This window comes from Papio anubis, chromosome 16 (assembly GCF_008728515.1).
Source record: "Papio anubis isolate 15944 chromosome 16, Panubis1.0, whole genome shotgun sequence".
NCBI classification, from domain to species: Eukaryota; Metazoa; Chordata; class Mammalia; order Primates; family Cercopithecidae; genus Papio; species Papio anubis.
In genome coordinates, this window is record NC_044991.1 from 15,824,061 (window position 1) to 15,843,333 (window position 19,273).

A 19,273-nucleotide genomic window follows, 5' to 3' on the forward strand; every position below is an offset into this window, starting at 1 on the left:
TCTTGAATGACTTTGATGCCTGTGAGGCAGGCCTGTCCAGTCTGTGAACCCCCCAAATCTGAGCCAGGTCTCAGTTAATTTGAAAAGTTTGTTTTGCCAAGGTTGAGGACGTGCGCCCATGACATAGCCTCAGGAGGTCCTGACGACATGTACTCAATGTGGTCAGAGCACATTTAGCTTTATACATTTTAGGGAGACAGGAGACATCAATCAACATATGTAAGATGAACGTTGGTTTGGTCCGGAAAAGGCAGGACAACTGGAAGTGGGGAGAGGGCTTCCAGGTCATAGGTGGATAAGAGACAAGTGGTTGCATTTTCTTGAGTTTCTGATTAGCTTTTCCAAAGGAGGCAATTGGTTATGCATTAATCTCAGTGAGCAGAAGGGTGACTTTGAATAGAATGGAAGGAAGGTTTGCCCCAGCAGGTTCCAGCTTAACTTTTCCCTTTAGCTTAGTGATTTTGGGCCCCAAGATTTATTTTCCTTTCACGAGTACTTTCTTCTCCTATTTCACTGGCTTTCTCATGTCCAGTGATCTGCCTTCTTCGACTGCGCACTCCCATCACCAAACCATGAATGATGACTCCCTCCCTCCCTCCTTCCCTCCTTCTCTCCCTCCCTCCCTTTCCCTCCCTTTCCTCCCTCCTTTCCTCTTTGTTACTTTCTCTTCTTCTTTCCCTTCCTTCCTTCCATATCTATTAACTATATGCCAGGCCCTACACTGGGCTTTGTGGATTGAATAGAGGTAAAAATAGACTGTCTTAGTCTATTCAAGCTGTTACAATAGATTGCCCTAGACCAGTTGACTTATAAACAACAATTTTTTTTTTCTCACAGTTTCAGAGACTGGCAAGTCCAAGATCATGGCACCAACAGATTCAATGTCTGGTGAAGGCCTGCTTTCTGGTTTGTAGATGGTGCCTTCTAGCTGTGTCCTCACAGGGTAGAAGGGGCAAGGTCTCTTATGAGGACACTAATCCTGTTCATGAGGGCTCTACTCTCATGACCTAATCACCTCCCCCAAACCCCATCTCCTAATATCATCACCTTGGGGGTTAAGATTTCAACATATGAATTTGGGGAAGGGGGCACAAACATTAGACCATAGCATAGACACAGTCCTGCCCTCAAGAAGCGTAGAGTCAGTTCCATCTCTGACCTCTGCTGATCTGTCTCTGACTACAATTTTTTTTCTTTCAGTTGTCTTGCTCCCTTCCTCCTAGGACATCCATACACTGAACTGAGGTTCTGAGATCTCTCTTGAAGTAAGTACTGCCCTTGGAGTACAAAGAGCATTGTCCCATCTGTTCCCACGTTTGGGTAGCACATTCATCCTTCAGTGCATGTAATAATAATACCATTATTATGAATAGCAAACCCTTGTATAATGCTTAAAGCATAAGCACTGGCCCAAGAGCTTTATATATTTACGTATCATTAAGTCCTCATAAAACTCTCTGAAGTAGATATTATTGCTATCCTCATTTTACTGATGAGGAAATTAAGGTAGGAAGAGTTTTAGTAATCTTCCTGAGATCTCACAGCTAGGGAGTGGCAGAGCTGGTATTCAAACTTGGGAAGCTAGACTTTTAGCCACTGGACTATATTACCTCATGGTATGGTTGTTAATATCTCTGTTTTACTGATGAGTAACCTGCAGCTACTAAGGCCAGGAGACTTGCTTAAGTTCACACATAATAAGTGGCAAAGCTGAGACCTCAGCTCAGGCAACACTCCTTTTCAAAAAGAAAACAGCCTTGGGGTATGTCAATAGCTCAAATTAGTTTCCTGGGATTGATTGCTTTCCTGGCCTCTACCAGGAGTAGGTCTCATTGAGAAAATTGGAATTCATGAGTAGGGGAATGGAGAAGAGATGCTTCTGCAGGAGGGTTGAGGAAAGGGAGTTGTCTGCAGTGTGGGGTTTGAGGCATGAGGAGCCGGTCTTGGGAAGATAAGATGTGGAGAGGCCAAGAAAGAAAGGGGGGTGTGCTCAGGGTAGTATTAGCCACAAAGAAGTCTTCAGGGTGGGTAGGAGGAGCTACAGGAGTCCTGCAAGCCCTCCCCATTCCCTTGCTAAGCAGTTACACCACAGTTGAATAATTCTGATGAAGAAGGCGGGCTTTATCTTTCTCAGGAAGCTTGGAAACACTCAAAACCCATCTTGCATTAAGGGCCTCTGAGGCTTATCCTATTCAAATTAGAAAAATGCATGGGGTCTCCAGCCTGTGAAATCCCAAAGGTGCCTGACTTCTGCTTCCGGGCTCCTTTCCTTGCCTCTGTAATGTGAACTACAATAATCAAACAATGCTTGGCATTTATCTATCCAGAGAGTTTTCTTCTGTTCCCCCCTCCCTCTTTTCAAGGAGCTCGAAGCTATTATTAGAGCTGATGGCAGTAATCAGAAGGTTGTAGTTTGCTTTTTATTTTTATTTGAATCATAAAATTATGCCTGTACCAAAGTTAAGGACGATTGGAAATAATGCCGAAGAATTTGTGAATTAGGGAGAATTTCAGTTTAAATCTTGTGATGTCAGTTGAGGATAATGGAGGGCTAGTCAGCAATGGATCCTTCTGTGTTTTACAATCCAGGGTTATGCAGTTTTTGCTAGCATCCACCACAAATGTAATCGCTGTGTATTTCCTTGTGTGACTCCGTTTAAAGTCTGTTCTACCTACTAGATTCCAAGCATGATGAAGACAGAACCTCTCCCTCTTGTTTACTGCTGTTTTCTAGTGTCTGGCATGGGGAGCTTGGCCAATAAATATTTTTAAAATATGAATAAATGAATGAAGCCAAATAACATCCACAGCTGGCGATGCTGGTGGAGTTCCTGCTCCCATTAATTCTCTCTCTCCTGGATTTCTGTGGTTGGTGTTGGACATGATTAATAAAGTATTCCAGGAAGAAAGGTGCTTAGATGGGCTTGGAAATTGGCATGCTGGGGTCTTGGCAGCACAGGCTCTACAAGCAGGGGGAGCAAGCTGGGGCCAGGTATGGTAGTAGCTGGGGAAATTGGCCCAGCCACAGAGGCTGGCTCCAGAAAAGACAGCTGGGAAGTCCAGGCATAGGGTCTGTATCTATCTCAGACCCAATTTTGGCAGTAGGGCTTGTTGAAGTAGCCAAACAGATGGGCTGCAATGAGCGGTGGGGATAACAGGCGGAGGCTGACCTTATGAGAACCACGCGGGCTTTGGTGGAAATTAGTGGTGAGTATTCTATTACAGTGGGACAGGCAGGTCTGGTACCAGAAAGGAGGAAACCCACAAACACTGGAAATGACATGAGGCCCCTATAAAAGGTCTGAGGTGAGCCCCAGATTTTAAGAGGCATTGGCATATGATGCAGGAAACCCAGACAAACTTGAGTGTGTGCCCAGGTACAGCACACCGACTACTAGAAGGGCTGTGGATTGGGAACCACAAGGCTCTCACCTGCCTCATGATTCCAGGGTCCAGTTTGTCACAGCAACCTGGTGGTCTTGACTGGGCCTCAGGATTCCAAGTTTGCATATAACCTAAATCTAAATTATAGAATTATAGAGACGGAGGGGATTAGAACTATGTGACTGTCTTCTTTTGGGAACGGCTAAGGCCTGACCCTGAATATGAGGGCCCTACTTTTATTGAACTACAGAGAGCTAGTTCCCATTCATGAGACTAGGGCGAGCTTCAGAGGAGCTGTGATGTGGAGAAGGGGTATTAGGACCTCGTCCAAGAATGATGGGGATGAATTAAAGATATCACGGCTTGGGGTGGGCCCAGAAGACCCTAACACATGCTGGAGGGATCTTCAGAATCTTATTAGGGTGATAGTGTTGAATATCACATCTTAGGGGCTGATCCAAGTTTGGAAATAGGAGAATGAATAATGAGAACCAACCCTTCAAAGATAAAAAGTTGCCTGGCTATGAAAAATCAAAGAACAAGTAGTCCATGGCTGAGTCCTTGTACAATCACATAATAAGGTTGCTGCTGCCTGCTACCAAGTGGGTGGAGGCGGAGGAGGGGTGGGAGGGCAAGAGAGCCTTGCCCAGCTGGATAATGGAGAAAGAGTACTCCAGTAGGAAACGATACTCCTACTTTAGAGATATTCCAGTCCCAGCTGTAAATGAGAGCCATCCTCCTTGTCTATTGCACCCAGGCAACGCTTTTACTTGTTAACTTCTATGGGCACAGAGGTGTCTGCTACCAACTAGGGGCACCAGATTTTACCTGGTACTTGGGAATAACTAATGGGAATGACCCCTGCTTTCTTTTTCCCACTTCTTCTGTCTCCAAGTAGCATCTAATGGCCTCCCTGAGGCCTTTCCTAGCTAATCTAGTTCTCGTTTGGTAATCTCTACTCTTACTACCTGGACTGCTAACCTTTTACATAACACATGCAACCTAGAGGCTGCTCTCACAGGTGCTAACTTCTGTAGATGATCTGTGTACATGAAGGAAACCGATTTCTCCAAGTCCCAGCACATTCTAGCCCCACCCTATCCCCTAAGTTTGTCTCCTCTCACCCTTTCATCAAGCCTTGCCTTGAGTCCATTTCAGAAGCCACTTCAAGTGCTCTCAGCCTTACTTGTCCACCTGTCTTCAGGGCTTTTTGTTCTGGCCCCAGTTGCCCCTGTGGTGATCAACTGTGTGTGGCAGAGCCTGCTTCATGGCTACGTGGCCAGTGCAGTTGGACAGGGCCCTGGCTTTGAAGGGCTCCACACTTGGTTGAATGCTCTGCCAGAGCCGTTTTGAAATTTGTTATCATTTTTGAAAAAGGAGCCCTGCATTTTCACTTTGCATTGGGCTGTGGCTATTTACGCTATATGGATTTTGACCAGCTGCATGCTGGCTCAACCTGACCATGTCTCTCCTATGTCCAGTGGTGCGAGCGTCTTGCATCAAGCCCTAGAGTTTCCCTGTTGAAGCTGAAGCGTCAGGCACCTTGAGACTTGGAGGTGTTGTTTTTCTCTACCCACTTCACCCCAGGATGAACTCTTAACCCATTGGGATGTAGGAGTCAAGGCATAAATTCTTCTTCCCAACTCCTTTCCCACCTCCTGGTAAAGCATCCTGAGATGCATTTGTAAAGGATGGGCCTGCAAGATGGAGGAATTTGTTGTTCCCGATGGTGGCTAGTTCAGTAGCTAGCATATCTCATGTGGCTCTTCCTTCCCCAACTCATTCCCTTTCATGGTCTCTCCTGCTTTGGGGATGCACTCTCTGGTAGAGAAGGCGTGCTCATCAGTAATAACTACACTATTTTTACTGATGTTTGTTAGAGCGAGTCACTGTTGACAAGTCTCAGGGAGACAGGTCCTGTCCATCTTCTCCATAAACAGCCTTTCCCAGCACTATGTAGGTACATTATGACCATAGGCGGCAGCGTGTGCTGGTTAGGAGCCTGGGTCCCCATCCATGATACTCTGCTGTGGCTCAAGTCCTGTCTCTGCTTAGTAGTCACAATTGTATGACTTGGCAGGTTAATTTCAGATTCCTCTATAGACTAGAGATGATAACAGTTCCCACATCAAAGAGTTGTCAACATTAAATAATGCTCATTAAAAATTAGCATAGCATTTGGGAGGTTTTCATTTGCAAGTTAGCCATTATTATTATTCCTGCGTGCTAGGTAAGACCTATTTTTCAAGGCTGAGACACAAGTCCTAGGCCCTGAGGCTACTGAATGCACAGGTTGTCTGTGTAAAGAAAAGAAATGAGTGAGGTGTAATAAAACATGAGCTTTGGGGATGGACAGATGTGACCTCAAAAGCCAGCCCTACCACAAACTGGCACATCGTCTGCATCCTCTGTGCCCCATCTCCTTTTGTGGAGAATGAGGAGAATTATGTGTCAGGAGTGTTTTTGGCCAAAAATTCTCCCTGCCAGTCACAAAATTTATTATTTTCAAAGGATACTCAGTAAAAGGTTTGGAATGTCAAGAGACAGACATTTATTATAAAGTGTTTAAAATAAACTCTTTGTTTTTCATTCAAGATTCTATTAAGTAAAAATCTAATATTATCAGCCCTCTGCTGGTGAAGTCTTCTTCATCTCAACAGATCTGGGGGCCTCTCCCCACCTTAGGTGGGTGGTGAGAGCAGGGACTAGGATAGGCGGGGCTGAGAAAGTCAGGGGAGGACCAAAACTTCTCTGATTTTTAGCAGCTCCACCTCCTCCTTTATACCCAAAATGATTGACAGTCCAGATGACCAGTTCCACCTTGGCTTCATCATTTAGGTGCCCTGAGAGGCAGGGCTTCCTTTATTCTGATTTTTTTTCCCCTCCAAATTGCTTGCTATAACTTATATAAATTATCTTCTTGGAACAAAATGGCTTAAGTGCTCTTAGAATTCACTCGCCTATTCTATATGTTCAGAAGTAAAGGATGGATCATCCTATGCAAATAGCCAAGATGCTTTCTAGCAGAATGTCAGGAATATTCAGAATTTTGGCACAAAAATCCACTTACTAGTTAGATGGTAGCAGTAGTAATAGGAAAAAGAACAAATAATAATAAAAGCAGGAACTACTCTTTATTAAGCATGTACCTTCATTTTTAAAATGTATGATGTGTGTTGGTCATTACCATTCTTAACAAATAAGAAAACCAATTCGGAAAGGTTAAGCAATTTTCCAGGGAGAGCACAGTATTTACTGGTAAATAGCCAAGCTGGAACTCATATTTGGGTTTTATCTGACAGTTCTCATAACTTTCCCTCTTATCTGTTATACCATTTTGCCTCTCTCGGTTGTCATGGGGATTCAGGAGATGTGGTATATAGTGTCTGACACGTAGTAGAATGATGCTAAGTATTAGCTCCCTTCCTCCTTTCTTTCCAAGGTCATTATCATTCAGTCCCACCTTTCCTCCTTTGATACAGACCCTAAGTGTCCCAGTTGAAACATCATATTCTGGACCCAGTGTTTTGAAATGAATCATTTATTTTCCATTACTGTCTTTCCAGAGAGTCTCAAGTTCTGTCTTCTCTCTCTGGCTCACTTTCCCCATGACCGCCAAACTTGCAGTGATAGCCCCATCGTCTTTTGATTGCTGGAGGCTACTGGTCTCGGCCCCTCCATCATTCTGCTCTGCTGGGCATCAAGGGGAAAGTGATTTCCTTCTCCAGACTTCTGGGCCAGTAAACACACATCTCACGGTGGAGCATTAGGCAGCTTCCAGGGTATCTTGCACACTGTGGTTTTGTGCCCACCAGCATTAGTGTTCACGGCTGACCTACATCCATTGTCTGGATATATGCAGTGACCAGAGTGTAAAGTACAATCTCAGAAATCCCAGAAAAAGGAGAGAGGAAGACTGGCTAATGACAATTACTGTGATGATAATGATAACATTTCTTGAATGCCTGCTATGTGCTATATACCACTAGTATAAGTAGTGTTAGTTCTACTAATACTGTAGAACTAAATATTTTATTCACATGAATTGTCTCATCCAATTAATATAACACTATTCAATAGGTGCTTTTATTTCTATTGTGGTTACTGTCAGCACTGAGAACAGTGCCAGACAAGAAACTCAATCCTTATTTGTTAAATCATGAATGAGTCTCCCCTTTCATTGAAGCCAGAGGGGTTAGGTAGCTTACTTAAGGTCGTACAGTGAGTGTAGATTTTAACCCAGGGAATCTGAATCCAGAGTGTGTTCTCTGCACCATTATGAACTACTGTCTCCTGTTAATGAGATGCTAAACGAGAGGTAGGAGGTCTTAGTAGAAGGAGCCCTAAACTTCTAGTCAAGAACTGAATTCAAGTCTCAGTTTTGCTGTTTATTAGTTTTGAGCAAATTTCTTAACCCTTGAAGACAGATACTGTTTATTGGCCAATATATCCTACTGCCTACCTGCCTCCACTACAGAGGGTTGAACTGTGCTCCCCTCCCCTTCAAATTCATATGTTGATGTTCCTCAGCATGTGAGTTTATTTGGAGAGAGTCTTTACAGAGGTAATCAAGTTAAGATTAGGTTATTAGCATGAAGCCTATTCCAGTATGACTCCTGTCCTTGGAAAAGGGGAAGGTTGGACACAGAGACATGCAGAGAGAGAAGATGAAGTGAAAAGAAACAGAGAGATGGTGATCATCTACAAGCTAAGGAGCAAGGCCTGTAACAGAGGTTTCCTTCACAGCTCTCAGATCGAAGCAGCTCTACTGATATCTTGATCTTGGACTTCCCAGGCTCTAGAGCTGTGAGACAACACATGTCTGTTGTGTAGGCAACCGTGTCTGTGATATTTTGTTGTCTATGGCAGCCCTAGCAAACTAACACAGGCAGGTAAAAGAACCATGGCAGATTGTCTTGCAACTAGGGCCAAAGCTGTGATAGTGTGAGCTGATAAAATATGAGCAAAGAGGATGCTAGGAGGTGTTTGAGGAAGTCTTGCTTCCTGGGAAGGGAGGCTGTTGTCACTAGTTCATTCATTCACTGCCTTCTGCCTTGACCATGGATGTAATGTCTGGGTCGTTTTATGATTAAAAAGAAAGTGCAAGAGAACCAGAGACACCAGCCCTGCCGCCATTGCCTGGCCCATCCCTGCCTAATTCTAGATAAAAATAAACTCTTCTTTTCTTAAACCACATGGATCAGGCCAGCTGTTACTTGCAGCTGAACAAATTCCTGATCTACTCTCAGAATGAGCTTCCTCTTCTACAGAGTGAGGATGATCAGATTCATGGGGCTGTGGAGCAGATGAAATGAGAATCTACAGAAAATGGTGCCGTGAATGGTAAAACACCATGTAACTGTGAGTTACTGTCACAATAAACAAAAACCTCCCCAAAGCTGTCATCTCCATTTAGAGCTTGCTCCCAAGCCCTGACTCATAAAGTCGTGTGTTGGTTCTTCCACCAAGGAGACAGATGGGCTGAAAGACATTTTGTTTCCAGTCGTTTAGCATGATTATTAAGTAAAACTGGAAAGAGGCCTAGAGATCATTTAGTTCAAATGCCTTATTTTATGGATGAGGAAATTGGGGCCCAGAGAGGCTGAGTGACTTGTCCAAGGTCACAGAGCAAGTCTTTGATAGAGTCAGGCCTTGGGTCTAGATGTCTTTGGATTTCAGAGCATGGCTACTCCCTATATAAATTAGGTGGACTCTGAGATTCATGTGAGAGTTTGTATCTAAGGGTTGATTAGTTAAAATGGTTGTTTTGGATTTAGGGCCCAGGCAAAACCATCCCATTTCCCCTCTTTCAGAGCAGATGTGATCTCTTCATTTCCAGATCTCTGATCTGACCTCTTCTGAGCACATACATAGTCCCAGCACCAGTGGGGTTTATTTTCTTGTCTTGCTTTCCCTGCCACCATTAATAATACCAGTTACCACTGTTGACCACTTACCGTGTTCCGGGCACTTTATAAATATTGTCTTAAATACAACTGGAGTTAATGCAATGATGTAGGTACTACCGTCCCCATTTATATATACTGAGGAGTTGAGATCAAGCTACTTTCTTTGGATCACCCTATTAATAAGTGGACAATGGCACCTTTCTCCTGGCCATGTGATAAAAGACTTTTCAGTTCAGTTTGATTTAGGTCAATAAGTTTTCAATTCTGGCTGCCTTGCTGTGTGCTGGGGATAAAGTAGTGAACAAAACAGTGCCTGTGCTCTCAAGGAGCTAACAGTGAGAGGAGAAGCATTAATCAAGAGGCTATGGTGCAAGGATTGTGGGCACACGCTCTGCACCCAGATGGGCTGGGTTTGAGTCCTGGCTCTGCCACTTTTTGGCTGTGTGACTTTGGGTATTTTATCTCCGTGTGCTTTGGTTTTTTCACCTGTAAAATAGGGATAATAATAATACTTCTGTATTAGTTCATTCTCATGCTGCTAATAAAGCCATACCCACGGCTGGGTAATTTATAAAGGAAAGAGGTTTAATGGACTCACAATTCCACATGTCTGGGGAGGCCTCACAATCATAACAGAAGTCAAAGAAGAAGCAAAAGCATGTCTTACATGATGGCAGGCAAAGAGAATGAGAGCCAAATGAAAGGGGGAAACCCCTTATAAAACCATCAGATCTCGTGAGGTTTATCCACTACCATGAGAACAGTATGGGGGAAATAGCCCTTGTGATTCAATTATTTCCCACCAGGTCCCTCCCACAACACGTGGGAATTATGGGAGCTACAGTTCAAGATAAGATTTGGGTGGGGACACAGCCAAATTATATCAACCTCCTTCATAGATTATTGTGAGGATTAAAGCAGTTGATACATGCCAACTGCTGAGGACTCAATACATTTTAGCTATTATTATTTTTAGTGTATTCACTCTGCACCTATATATTATTCTATACAGTCTCTCTTGCCTCTAAGCATTCATTGCTGGGCCTGTTGGTTTCAGAGCTGGTTTGGTCACCTTGAATGTGTATGATCTCTCCACTCTATTCAGCTGCTCTTTATTGGACAACTCTAGGAAGTAAAGCCAATGGAAGTTGCCACCTACTTTTGGTAGAGTACAAGGGGGCTGGTCTTAAAATTCAGGGGTCTGTGCTCCTCCAGTGCTGGAGGTGGTGAGATTTGGGTGGGTCCTGGTCCTTCTTTCTACTCAACTCTTCAGCAGAAAAATGAAGGTGCTCTGCCCAGTGAAGTTTTAAGGGCTCCTCTGGCTTGAAGGTCTGATTGTTGGATGTTGTCGTTGTGAGAAAGATACACAAAAGATCATCAGAGAAAATATAAGACAAATATATAGTGCTCATATGCGTGGTATCAACAACAACAACAATAAAATCCACACAGAGAGAGTGTGGAGGGTTAGAGGTCAGTGTGGGCTGATGTTTTCAGGAAGCCTCATAATTTCTCTGATAAACTAAGAGGGTAGACTAGATCATCTCTAAGTTTCATTGTGCTACCAAAGTTTCTACAAGCCCATGATTTTATGAGATGGACCTTATTGCAGTATTAAAAGGCAAGTTGGATGTGAGTTGTTGAAGAGAAGTTGAGGATGGCAAGAGAACAAGAGGGCAGAGAGCAGTCCTGGTCATAGCCTTCTCCCAGCACGAGACGGATCAGGCACCACACTTGGTGAGATAAAAAGGCCATGACCTTTTATCATGGTTATGGCAGGACCATGACTTTCAGGATTTCTGGCTTAGGCTCAGAGGAGGCTGTGATGAGTCTGGAACTTTGATGGCAGTGAAGGCCTAGGACGGAAGGTAAGTAAGAATTTGTGAACCTCTGTGAGTGAAAAAACCCATAAACTCAAAGTGTGTTTGTCTATTCTCTTACTCAACACAACAATTAATACAGACAAAAGACTTCTTCGACCAAATGTGAAGGGTTTCTCCCCACCAACAAATAAGCAATCAATTCTGCAGCAGACACCAGGTAGGTGTCCTCTAAGGACACCCTGTATCTAAGGGTTGATTGGTTAAAATACTTTTAGGATTTAGAGCCCAGGCAAAACCATCCCATATCCCCTCTTGTCAGAGCAGATGCGATCTTTTCATTTTCAGATCTCTTATCTGACCTCTTCTGTCTACTTGGAGACAGCGTCAGATCTCACAGGGTGAAGACTCAGTCCCACCAGACTGCTCCCCTGCCCTCCGCCTGCTTCAGACACCAGTCACAAGTCCAGGTCTCCAAACGTCTGACCAGCAAGCTTCAAGTTGGGGTTCCCACGACTCCCTCTTTGGGTTCAATTAATTTGCTGTAGTTGCTCGCAAAACTCAGGGAAACACTTATTTACTTGTTTATTATAAAGGACATTACAAAGGATACAGATAAGAGATGCATAGGGTGAGGTATGGGGGAAGAGTTTCCGTGCCCTCTCTGGCGGGCCACCCTCCAGGAACCTCCATGTGTTTAGCTATCTAAAACCTTCCCGAACTTGTCCTCTTGGGCCCTTTATGGAGACTACTTTGCACAAGCGTGATTGAAGCATGGACAATTGTGTCAAAATATGTTGGGCCTCTCTGCAGCATTCTCCCCTCTAGGGTGTGAGGCAGGATCCTCTGTGGAGTGAGGGTCTCAATCAGAAAGGCACGGGAAGATTGGAGTCTTGCTTTGGTCTGGTGAAAGGCGGGCAGGGGAAGGTCAGAGAAAGAGAGAGAGATTCTGTTTTCTGAGGCCTGCTTCTGGGGCCTAAAGCATCCCAACATCATAACAAAAGGCTGTGAGTTATGAGCCAGGAACTGTGGGCAGAAACCAACATATACAGATATCATAATATCATAGCCTCATTTCTAAATTGGAGGCGCTGTCATCCAGTGGAGCCAGACAAATGTGGGTTTCAAAGGCTCTTCTTCCAAATTATATCTAGATAGTGGGGGAAATGATTGGAAATCTCTGAGACTTAATTTCCTATGGAGAAAATGGGGATTAGGTACACCCCATGGTGCTATTGTGAGAATTCAATAAAATATGTTGACCATAGAGTAGAGATTTAATAAATAACTGTCTTTGTGACTCATAAAGGCAATTTTGGATGTTATCAGATTTTTTCTGAAGGCTGGGTCACTTGCTTGGTAAGAGTTTTTTATTGGGAAAAATGAATGTCTTTACTTACTGAATAATATTAGTCAGATTATTTCCCCTGTCTGTGTCTCAGTTTCTTATTCTGTAAAATGGAAAACAGTATTTATATTATAGGATAATTAAAATCCAGAATCCAGTATCTTAGTACATATAAGGAGCTTATAACAGTGCCTGGCATAGAGCAAGGGTTCATTATATGGTGACTCATTATTATTCTATTATTCTTATCATCATAATCGTCATCTTATTGTTATTATTTTCTTATTTGTCAGCAGAAGAATACAATGAAGTTCCCCAAAACAGCCTCAGATATTAAAAATTCCAGATGTTGGAAAAGCTTTGTTGACTTAACTTAGACAAGAACTATTTAATAACCTGGGAAGATAGACGGGATGAAAATGTGCAGATTGCTCCTTGTGCAAATTGCTGTAGCTTGGAGCCCTGATGAAAGAAAGGCACTTGCCACTAAGAATTAAATTTATAAGACTTCTCCTTCCCCTACTTCCCTAAAACCACTCAGCTTCCACGTAATCTTAGGACACCTGCTACGTACTGTCAACTCAGGACGTGGCAAGGCTGCCATTTCACCTGTTGTCATGATCTGACTCTTGTGAATATTTCCGGGGACTCACACTGAGATCCTCAGTCACAGAAAGACCAACGGGAACCTTAGGGACAGGTAGTGTGGTGAAGAGCAGGGCTTGAGGAAATGTGGCCCGTCAGCTTGTTCTGTTGTCCTGCTCATTTATTTAAGATGGAGGAAGCTTTCTTTATAGAGATCTGCATGTCAGCATCTCTTGAAAGATACGATCTAGCAACAATCAGCTGGAGGTGAAGGCGTGGTCTCACAGTTCCACATGCCCTACCTCTCCTTATTGCCTTTCATCTTGGCCCACTTCACCATTGCATGTTACCTGCCTGTACTGCAGACATGTATGTTCTCTCTCTATCTCCCACCACTCCCACGAGAACACTCTGGGCTGAGTCATCCTCCCTGAATGTGGCATACTCCCTGACCCCATTACTGAGGGGCTTGCCCTTGTGATTTGCTTTGGGCAATGGGAAGTTAGTAGATGATGTAAGAAAAGGCTTGAAATGTGCTTTGGCAGTAGAGCTGTCTTGGGGCTCTTGCCCTGAGAAGAGTATCTTGGCCATCATGGCCCAGCTAATTCACAGGTAGATGCCTGGGAATCCATAATGGAGGTTTTACATTGCTGAGATTGATGGATGTTTGTTATGCAGCAGTAGCTGATTAATACACTGGGTTCTAATACAAGGTCCACCTGTAACTCTCTGTGTGACTTTGTACAAGCAATTTGATTTTTCTGGGCGTCAGTTCTACATCCTCTGATCTTCAAAATGGGTAGAATTAGACACTATTTTGTCAAAGTACCCATTGGTTTGTAATAATCTATTTTTAAAATAAGGACTGAAGTTCTAAGGAATGGATACTGTGAATTTTTCCTCTACCCTACTTTCCTTTTGAATTCTATTGTTTGGATGTTACCGTTAATGTAAATATATTTAATTTGATAGTTTATTCTACATGCAAGAAGTAAGAAGAAAGAGGAGAAGAAAGAGCTAACATATATTAAGCACCAGCTTTGGATTAGATGTTTTACAAGTGGCATGTACTTTAATCCTCGGCACAATCCTATGGTAGGTTTGATTATTCTTGTTTTATAGATAAGAGGATCAGTGAGGTCATGGGTCCCACCTAAGTCCATCCAGCTAGTAAATTGCATGCTGAGATTTAGACCTAGGTCTATTTGTTTGCGATAATCTTCTGTAATAACCTAAAATTGAACTTCTTGCTTATCCTCCTGTTTGTTTTCTTTTGTCACAGAAAGTGCTCCAGGTGCCTGTGGTCCATAGAATGGAGTGAGTCTCTAAGCAAATCTGGAGGGACTCCGGGAGCTGAAGATTCAGAATATCTCCACTTATTCTTTCCGCAGCCTTTGCTGCTCAACTGTTGGGTGCCATGATCGTATGAGCTGCTCCCTTCCTCAGCCTTTCCTGGCTCCTTCCATGAGCCCACTGATCTGTGGCAGCATTTTAACAGCCTTGGTCCATCTATTTGTAGAGGTGTTAGCATGAGACACACAAGGATCTGGAAACTTTGAAGGAGACTGATACCACAATGCAGGAACCCTATAAGGATTCCAGGGAGGTAACACACACCAAGGGATCGGCATTTAAATTATCACTCTTCCTCTTCTGTTTCTCAATCAATGAGATTTGTAGACATTATCTCATTTTAAATATTTATATATATTGATAGGGCACAATGGCCCCATGAGGTTGATATTATCATCCCCTGCCCTCTTTTTTTCTAGCAATGCATTGGAGCATCAGACTTTAAGTCAATGATTTGAACCCAGTTCTTCTTGGCTTCAAAGCCTTGGGGCACAATCACTCCATTGGACCACTAGGTACCTGCAACTCTCTGCTTTGGACTTCTACTGAGCTGCAAAACCCAGGTATTATTAGAGCACCATCAGTGATAGATTTTCATGTATATGTATGTGTTTCTACCCAGCAGTGCAATTAATGAGCCCTTAAGGGTATGTGTGTAGATGACATGTTCTTTACTCCCTAGGAACAATGTAGAAAGCCACCAGGACACCAAATTTCAATGTCTTTGCAAAGGACTAGGTCACAACCTCATTGGAGATTTTTTTTTTTTCCATTTTTTTCCTTTTTTTCGTATGGTCACATTCATGCTATGGTTTATTTGTTTATTTGTTTATTTGAAACAGAGTCTTGCTCTGTCACCCAGGCTGGACTGCAGTGACGTGATCTCAGCTTACTGCAACCTCCGCCTCCCAGGTTCAAGTGATTCTTCTGCCTCAGCCTCCCGAGTAGCTGGGACTACAGGCGTGTGCCACCTCACCTGGCTAATTTTTGTATTTTAGTAGAGACGGGGTTTCACCATATTGGCCAGGCTGGTCTCAAACTCCTGACCTCATGATCTGCCCGCCTCGGCCTCTCAAAGTGCTGGGATTACAGGCATGAGCCACCGTGCCCAGCCCATGCTATGTTTTAAGTTTGAACAGCTCCTTTGCATCCATCATTTCATCTGATTTTCCTTATCACTGATAAGACAGACAGAGAGACATCATTTTCAATTTTCAAGGGAGGAAACTGACACCCGAAGAGGCAGAATGACTTGCCTGGGTTTGCACAGCTACTTTTGAGAAATACTGCAAAGGAGATCCAAATCTCCCAGCCTGTCTAGAGCTCTACTCCAGAGCAAACAGCAACTCCAAGTTAGGGTTGAGAAGGAAAACTCTGGTAAAAGGATGTTATTTTCTTTTTCTTTACTCATTTCTCTCAAATTTCCCAAGGATTTCTCTTCATCTTCTCTTCCAAACCTCTCTTTTTATTTAAAGGAGCAGCATGGCTCACTGGCTGGGTAAGAGCCTGGAGACCAAGAACCTGAAGACCGGGGTTATGATGGTGATAATGATGATGATGATGATGGTTATGATGATGCTTACTTTGTTACCTTGTATAAGGCCCAGATATCCTCCAGAGTTCAGCTTTCCGTGAGGAAAATGAAGTCAGTAACCAAGAATACTCATCGGTGTGCTTTGAGATTATACACCCATGTTGAGTGCTAGAGGCTGAAACTGGCCTAAAGAGGTTTAGATTGAGACAAATGAAAGGAAGAACAGAAGAGGAAGCACCCTGCTCTCTGAGCCTATAACCTCTTTATGTAATAATAGCTCACATTTACTAAGTGCTATGTGTGTTTCAGTTTTAGATTCTAATTGTTCATTGCTACTTTATAGAAAAGCAGTTGACTTTTGTATATTAACTTTGTATTCTGCAATTATTCTATAATTACCTACTAGTTCCAGGAATGTTCCTGTTGATTCTTTGGAATTTTCTACGTAAGAAATCATGTTACCTGTACATATAACATATATAAACAAAGTACTTTATATTTAATCTTCATAAACAATGCTAAGAGGTTGACTTAATTATTCTTATTTTATTGATGAGGTCACCGAAATACAGAGAAGTTCATAATTCTACTAAGTCTATGCAACTAAAAGGTGGCAGAACTACAAGTTGAACCTGGAACCTGACACAAGACATTGCTTTGCGGGATTCACATTTGCCACCATCTCACAGGTATAAGGGGACATGATATCTAAGTTTAATTACTAGGCCCAATTCTTCACCCTTCCCTGCATCCGTGCCTCTGCAATGTAACTTAGCAGGGCTCTCCCGCTATAGGTAGGTGTGGTTCTCAACCCTTTGATTTGGGGCTCTGTCATGTGACTCACTTTGGCTAATAGAAAAAGACAAAGTGATGGTGTGCCAGCCCTGAGTTCAAGCCTCAAGAGCCTTTGTGTGTCTTTCTGCTCCTTTGTGCTGCTGCCATTGGTAGGAGAAAAGCATGCCTGGGCTAGCCTGCTGGCCCCCAAAGGTAGAAGGATGAGCGAGATCCTCCTCTGTGGATGTACAGCTGAGCTATATCCCAGCTAGGTTGCTTCTACCAGGATATTCTAGAGTCAGGTCTAGAGGTGATCCACTGCTCCTCCTACCTCCACTGGCCACAGGTGGATGAGGGACCCCAGCTGAGATCAGCCAAACTCCAGCTGATCCCCCAGACCAGTGACAAATAGATGTTGAGGTTTTGTGGTGGACTTTTTCTCAGCAATAGCTAACTGATACTCGTGGCAACTGTGAAAAGAGCAGTTTTTGAATCAAACATGCTTTTAAATCACACTTGTACCAGTTATTAACTGTGCAATCCTGAACAAGTTACTCAAACTCTTTGAACTTCAATATTCTCATCACAACGGGGATAATAACATCTACTACTAGAGACATTGTACTAATGAGATAAGCAGAAGCATTGACTATGGTGTCTGGCACAGAATGTGTGGTTAATAACCATGGGTGTCCTCATTGTCCCAATTGCTCTTATCACTCTGCATGTAGTGCTTATCACTAAGCATTTCGTGTATATCCGTGTTCATAGACTGTGGGATGGGCTCTATGCACAGTGAATGAGGTTAATGGTCACTATCAAGGTCACATGGAGCTTGGTGGCAGTGGCCCAAAGAGGAACTATGTCTGGAAAGTCTTGATAAGAGGGGCTAGGAAAGGATCTGGCCAGGCAGACCCTGGGGCCAAAGCAGAAGGCACTCTAGGGCCATGGCAAGACTCAAGTTTCTCTGGATACTGGGGCATGGACCTGCAGTCTGGACAGAGATTTAGATGATTTGGGAGAAAAGATAATCATTGGAACTGGAGTATCAACTCTGTATCACAATCTATTGACACAATAATGCCATGTGACAAATCACCTTACAACTGTGGTTGAAAACAAGAAACATTAATTATCAACCATGAATTTGCTGGTCACCTGGGAGGTTCTTCTGCTTTCAGATGGGCTCATGTAGTTTCTGCAGTCATCTATGTGCTTGGTAGGAAATCTGTGGATTGCGGAAGGGCTCTCTCTTTCAGCTTAGTAGGCTGTAGGCTGTCTTCTCATCTGCAGCAGGCTAGTTTGGGTGTGGTCCCACGCTACTTGGGCATGTTCTCATGGTGTGACAGAGGTGTGAGAGGGAGGGAAGTGGGGGACAGAGAGAGAGAGAGGAGAGAGAGAGAGAGAGCGAGCGAGAGCGAGAGTGTGCAGAAGTGGACAAATCCTCTTTAGGCCTAGGCTTCTATCACATTCTGTTTGCCAAAGTAATTCACACAGCCAGCCCAGATTCAAGGAGGTAAGAAAAATGGACACCATCTTTAGATCTCTGTGTGTGTGTGTGTGTGTGTGTGTGTGTGTGTGTGTGTGGGGTCGGGTGGTGGGGACTTCAGTATCCCGTTGCAAAGGGCATAGATACAGGAAGGCCTTTATTTGGGGGCATCACTACAATCAATCTACCATAGCTCATACCTGGAATGGCCCAGTTACTAGGTGTAGGGATTGAGGTCACAATAGGAACAGCAGCCAGAATCATTGATTTTGGGTCACCAACCGCTGGCCTAGGCTCATAAATTTCCCATGATCAGGTCTAGGATTGGTAAAGAGCTGGTAGAAGATAGACATTCTGAGTTGAAGGCATTGGGCAATGTGGGGGGTAGAGTCAGGCGTATTGATATCCAAGTAGAGCTGGAACCACGAGGAAATAAAGTGTTAGCAATGGCATGTAGGCAGCCGGGGGACAGTTTTTGTGTGATGAGAATTGTCTGCCAGCAAAACTGTGTGGTGGGATATGGAATAGCATAAACCCCCTTGTCCCATTCTACCAATTAACTGGCAGCAGAATCTATGTGAGAAGTAGGTTTCCTTTTGAGAATATGAAAGGAATACATGAGAATCAAGAAAAATTGGTCTAAATCAGAAACATTGAAAAACAAAATAAAACAAATCATTCAGTTTAATCAGCCAAAGATAATCACTGTTAACACCCAAATACATTTCTCTAACCACCTTTTTTCTCCTGCATACATATATGTTTATACATATTACACCCATTATAAATAAGCATTTAAAAAGCTACAGTCTTCAAGGGGATTTGCTTTTATGTTCTGTTTGTTTTTGCAGCTTTAGAGAACATAATCTTGACTAAAATAATTTCAAGTATCCACATATATCTATCTAGAATAAGAAAGGTTTTGCTTGCTTTTTTTTTTTTTTTTTTGACACAGAGTCTCAACCTGTCACCAGCTGGAGTGCAGTGGTGCAATCTAGGCTCACTGCAAACTCCGCCTCCCGGATTCAAGTGATTCTCCTGCCTCAGCCTTCCGAGTAGCTGGGATTACAGGTGCAC

General features: G+C 43.4%; 1 protein-coding gene across 10 annotated transcripts in view; it reads left to right on the forward strand.

Moving 5' to 3' along the window:
• Window positions 1-625: 625 nt before the first annotated feature.
• The window catches only part of LOC110740568, a 107,735-nt gene continuing 89,087 nt past the window's right edge, over window positions 626-19,273 (forward strand). For 6 of the 10 annotated variants that reach the window (XR_004178903.1, XR_004178906.1, XR_004178907.1 and 3 more), the window contains exons 1-4: window positions 626-1,265; window positions 14,019-14,141; window positions 14,329-14,962; window positions 15,875-16,622. The gene's annotated coding sequence lies outside the window, so the exon portion shown is untranslated. Of the gene's footprint in view, window positions 1,266-14,018; window positions 14,142-14,328; window positions 14,963-15,421; window positions 16,623-19,273 lie in introns of those variants that run through there. The other 4 variants (XR_004178905.1, XR_004178904.1, XR_002515374.2 and 1 more) reach the window with 4 other exon arrangements.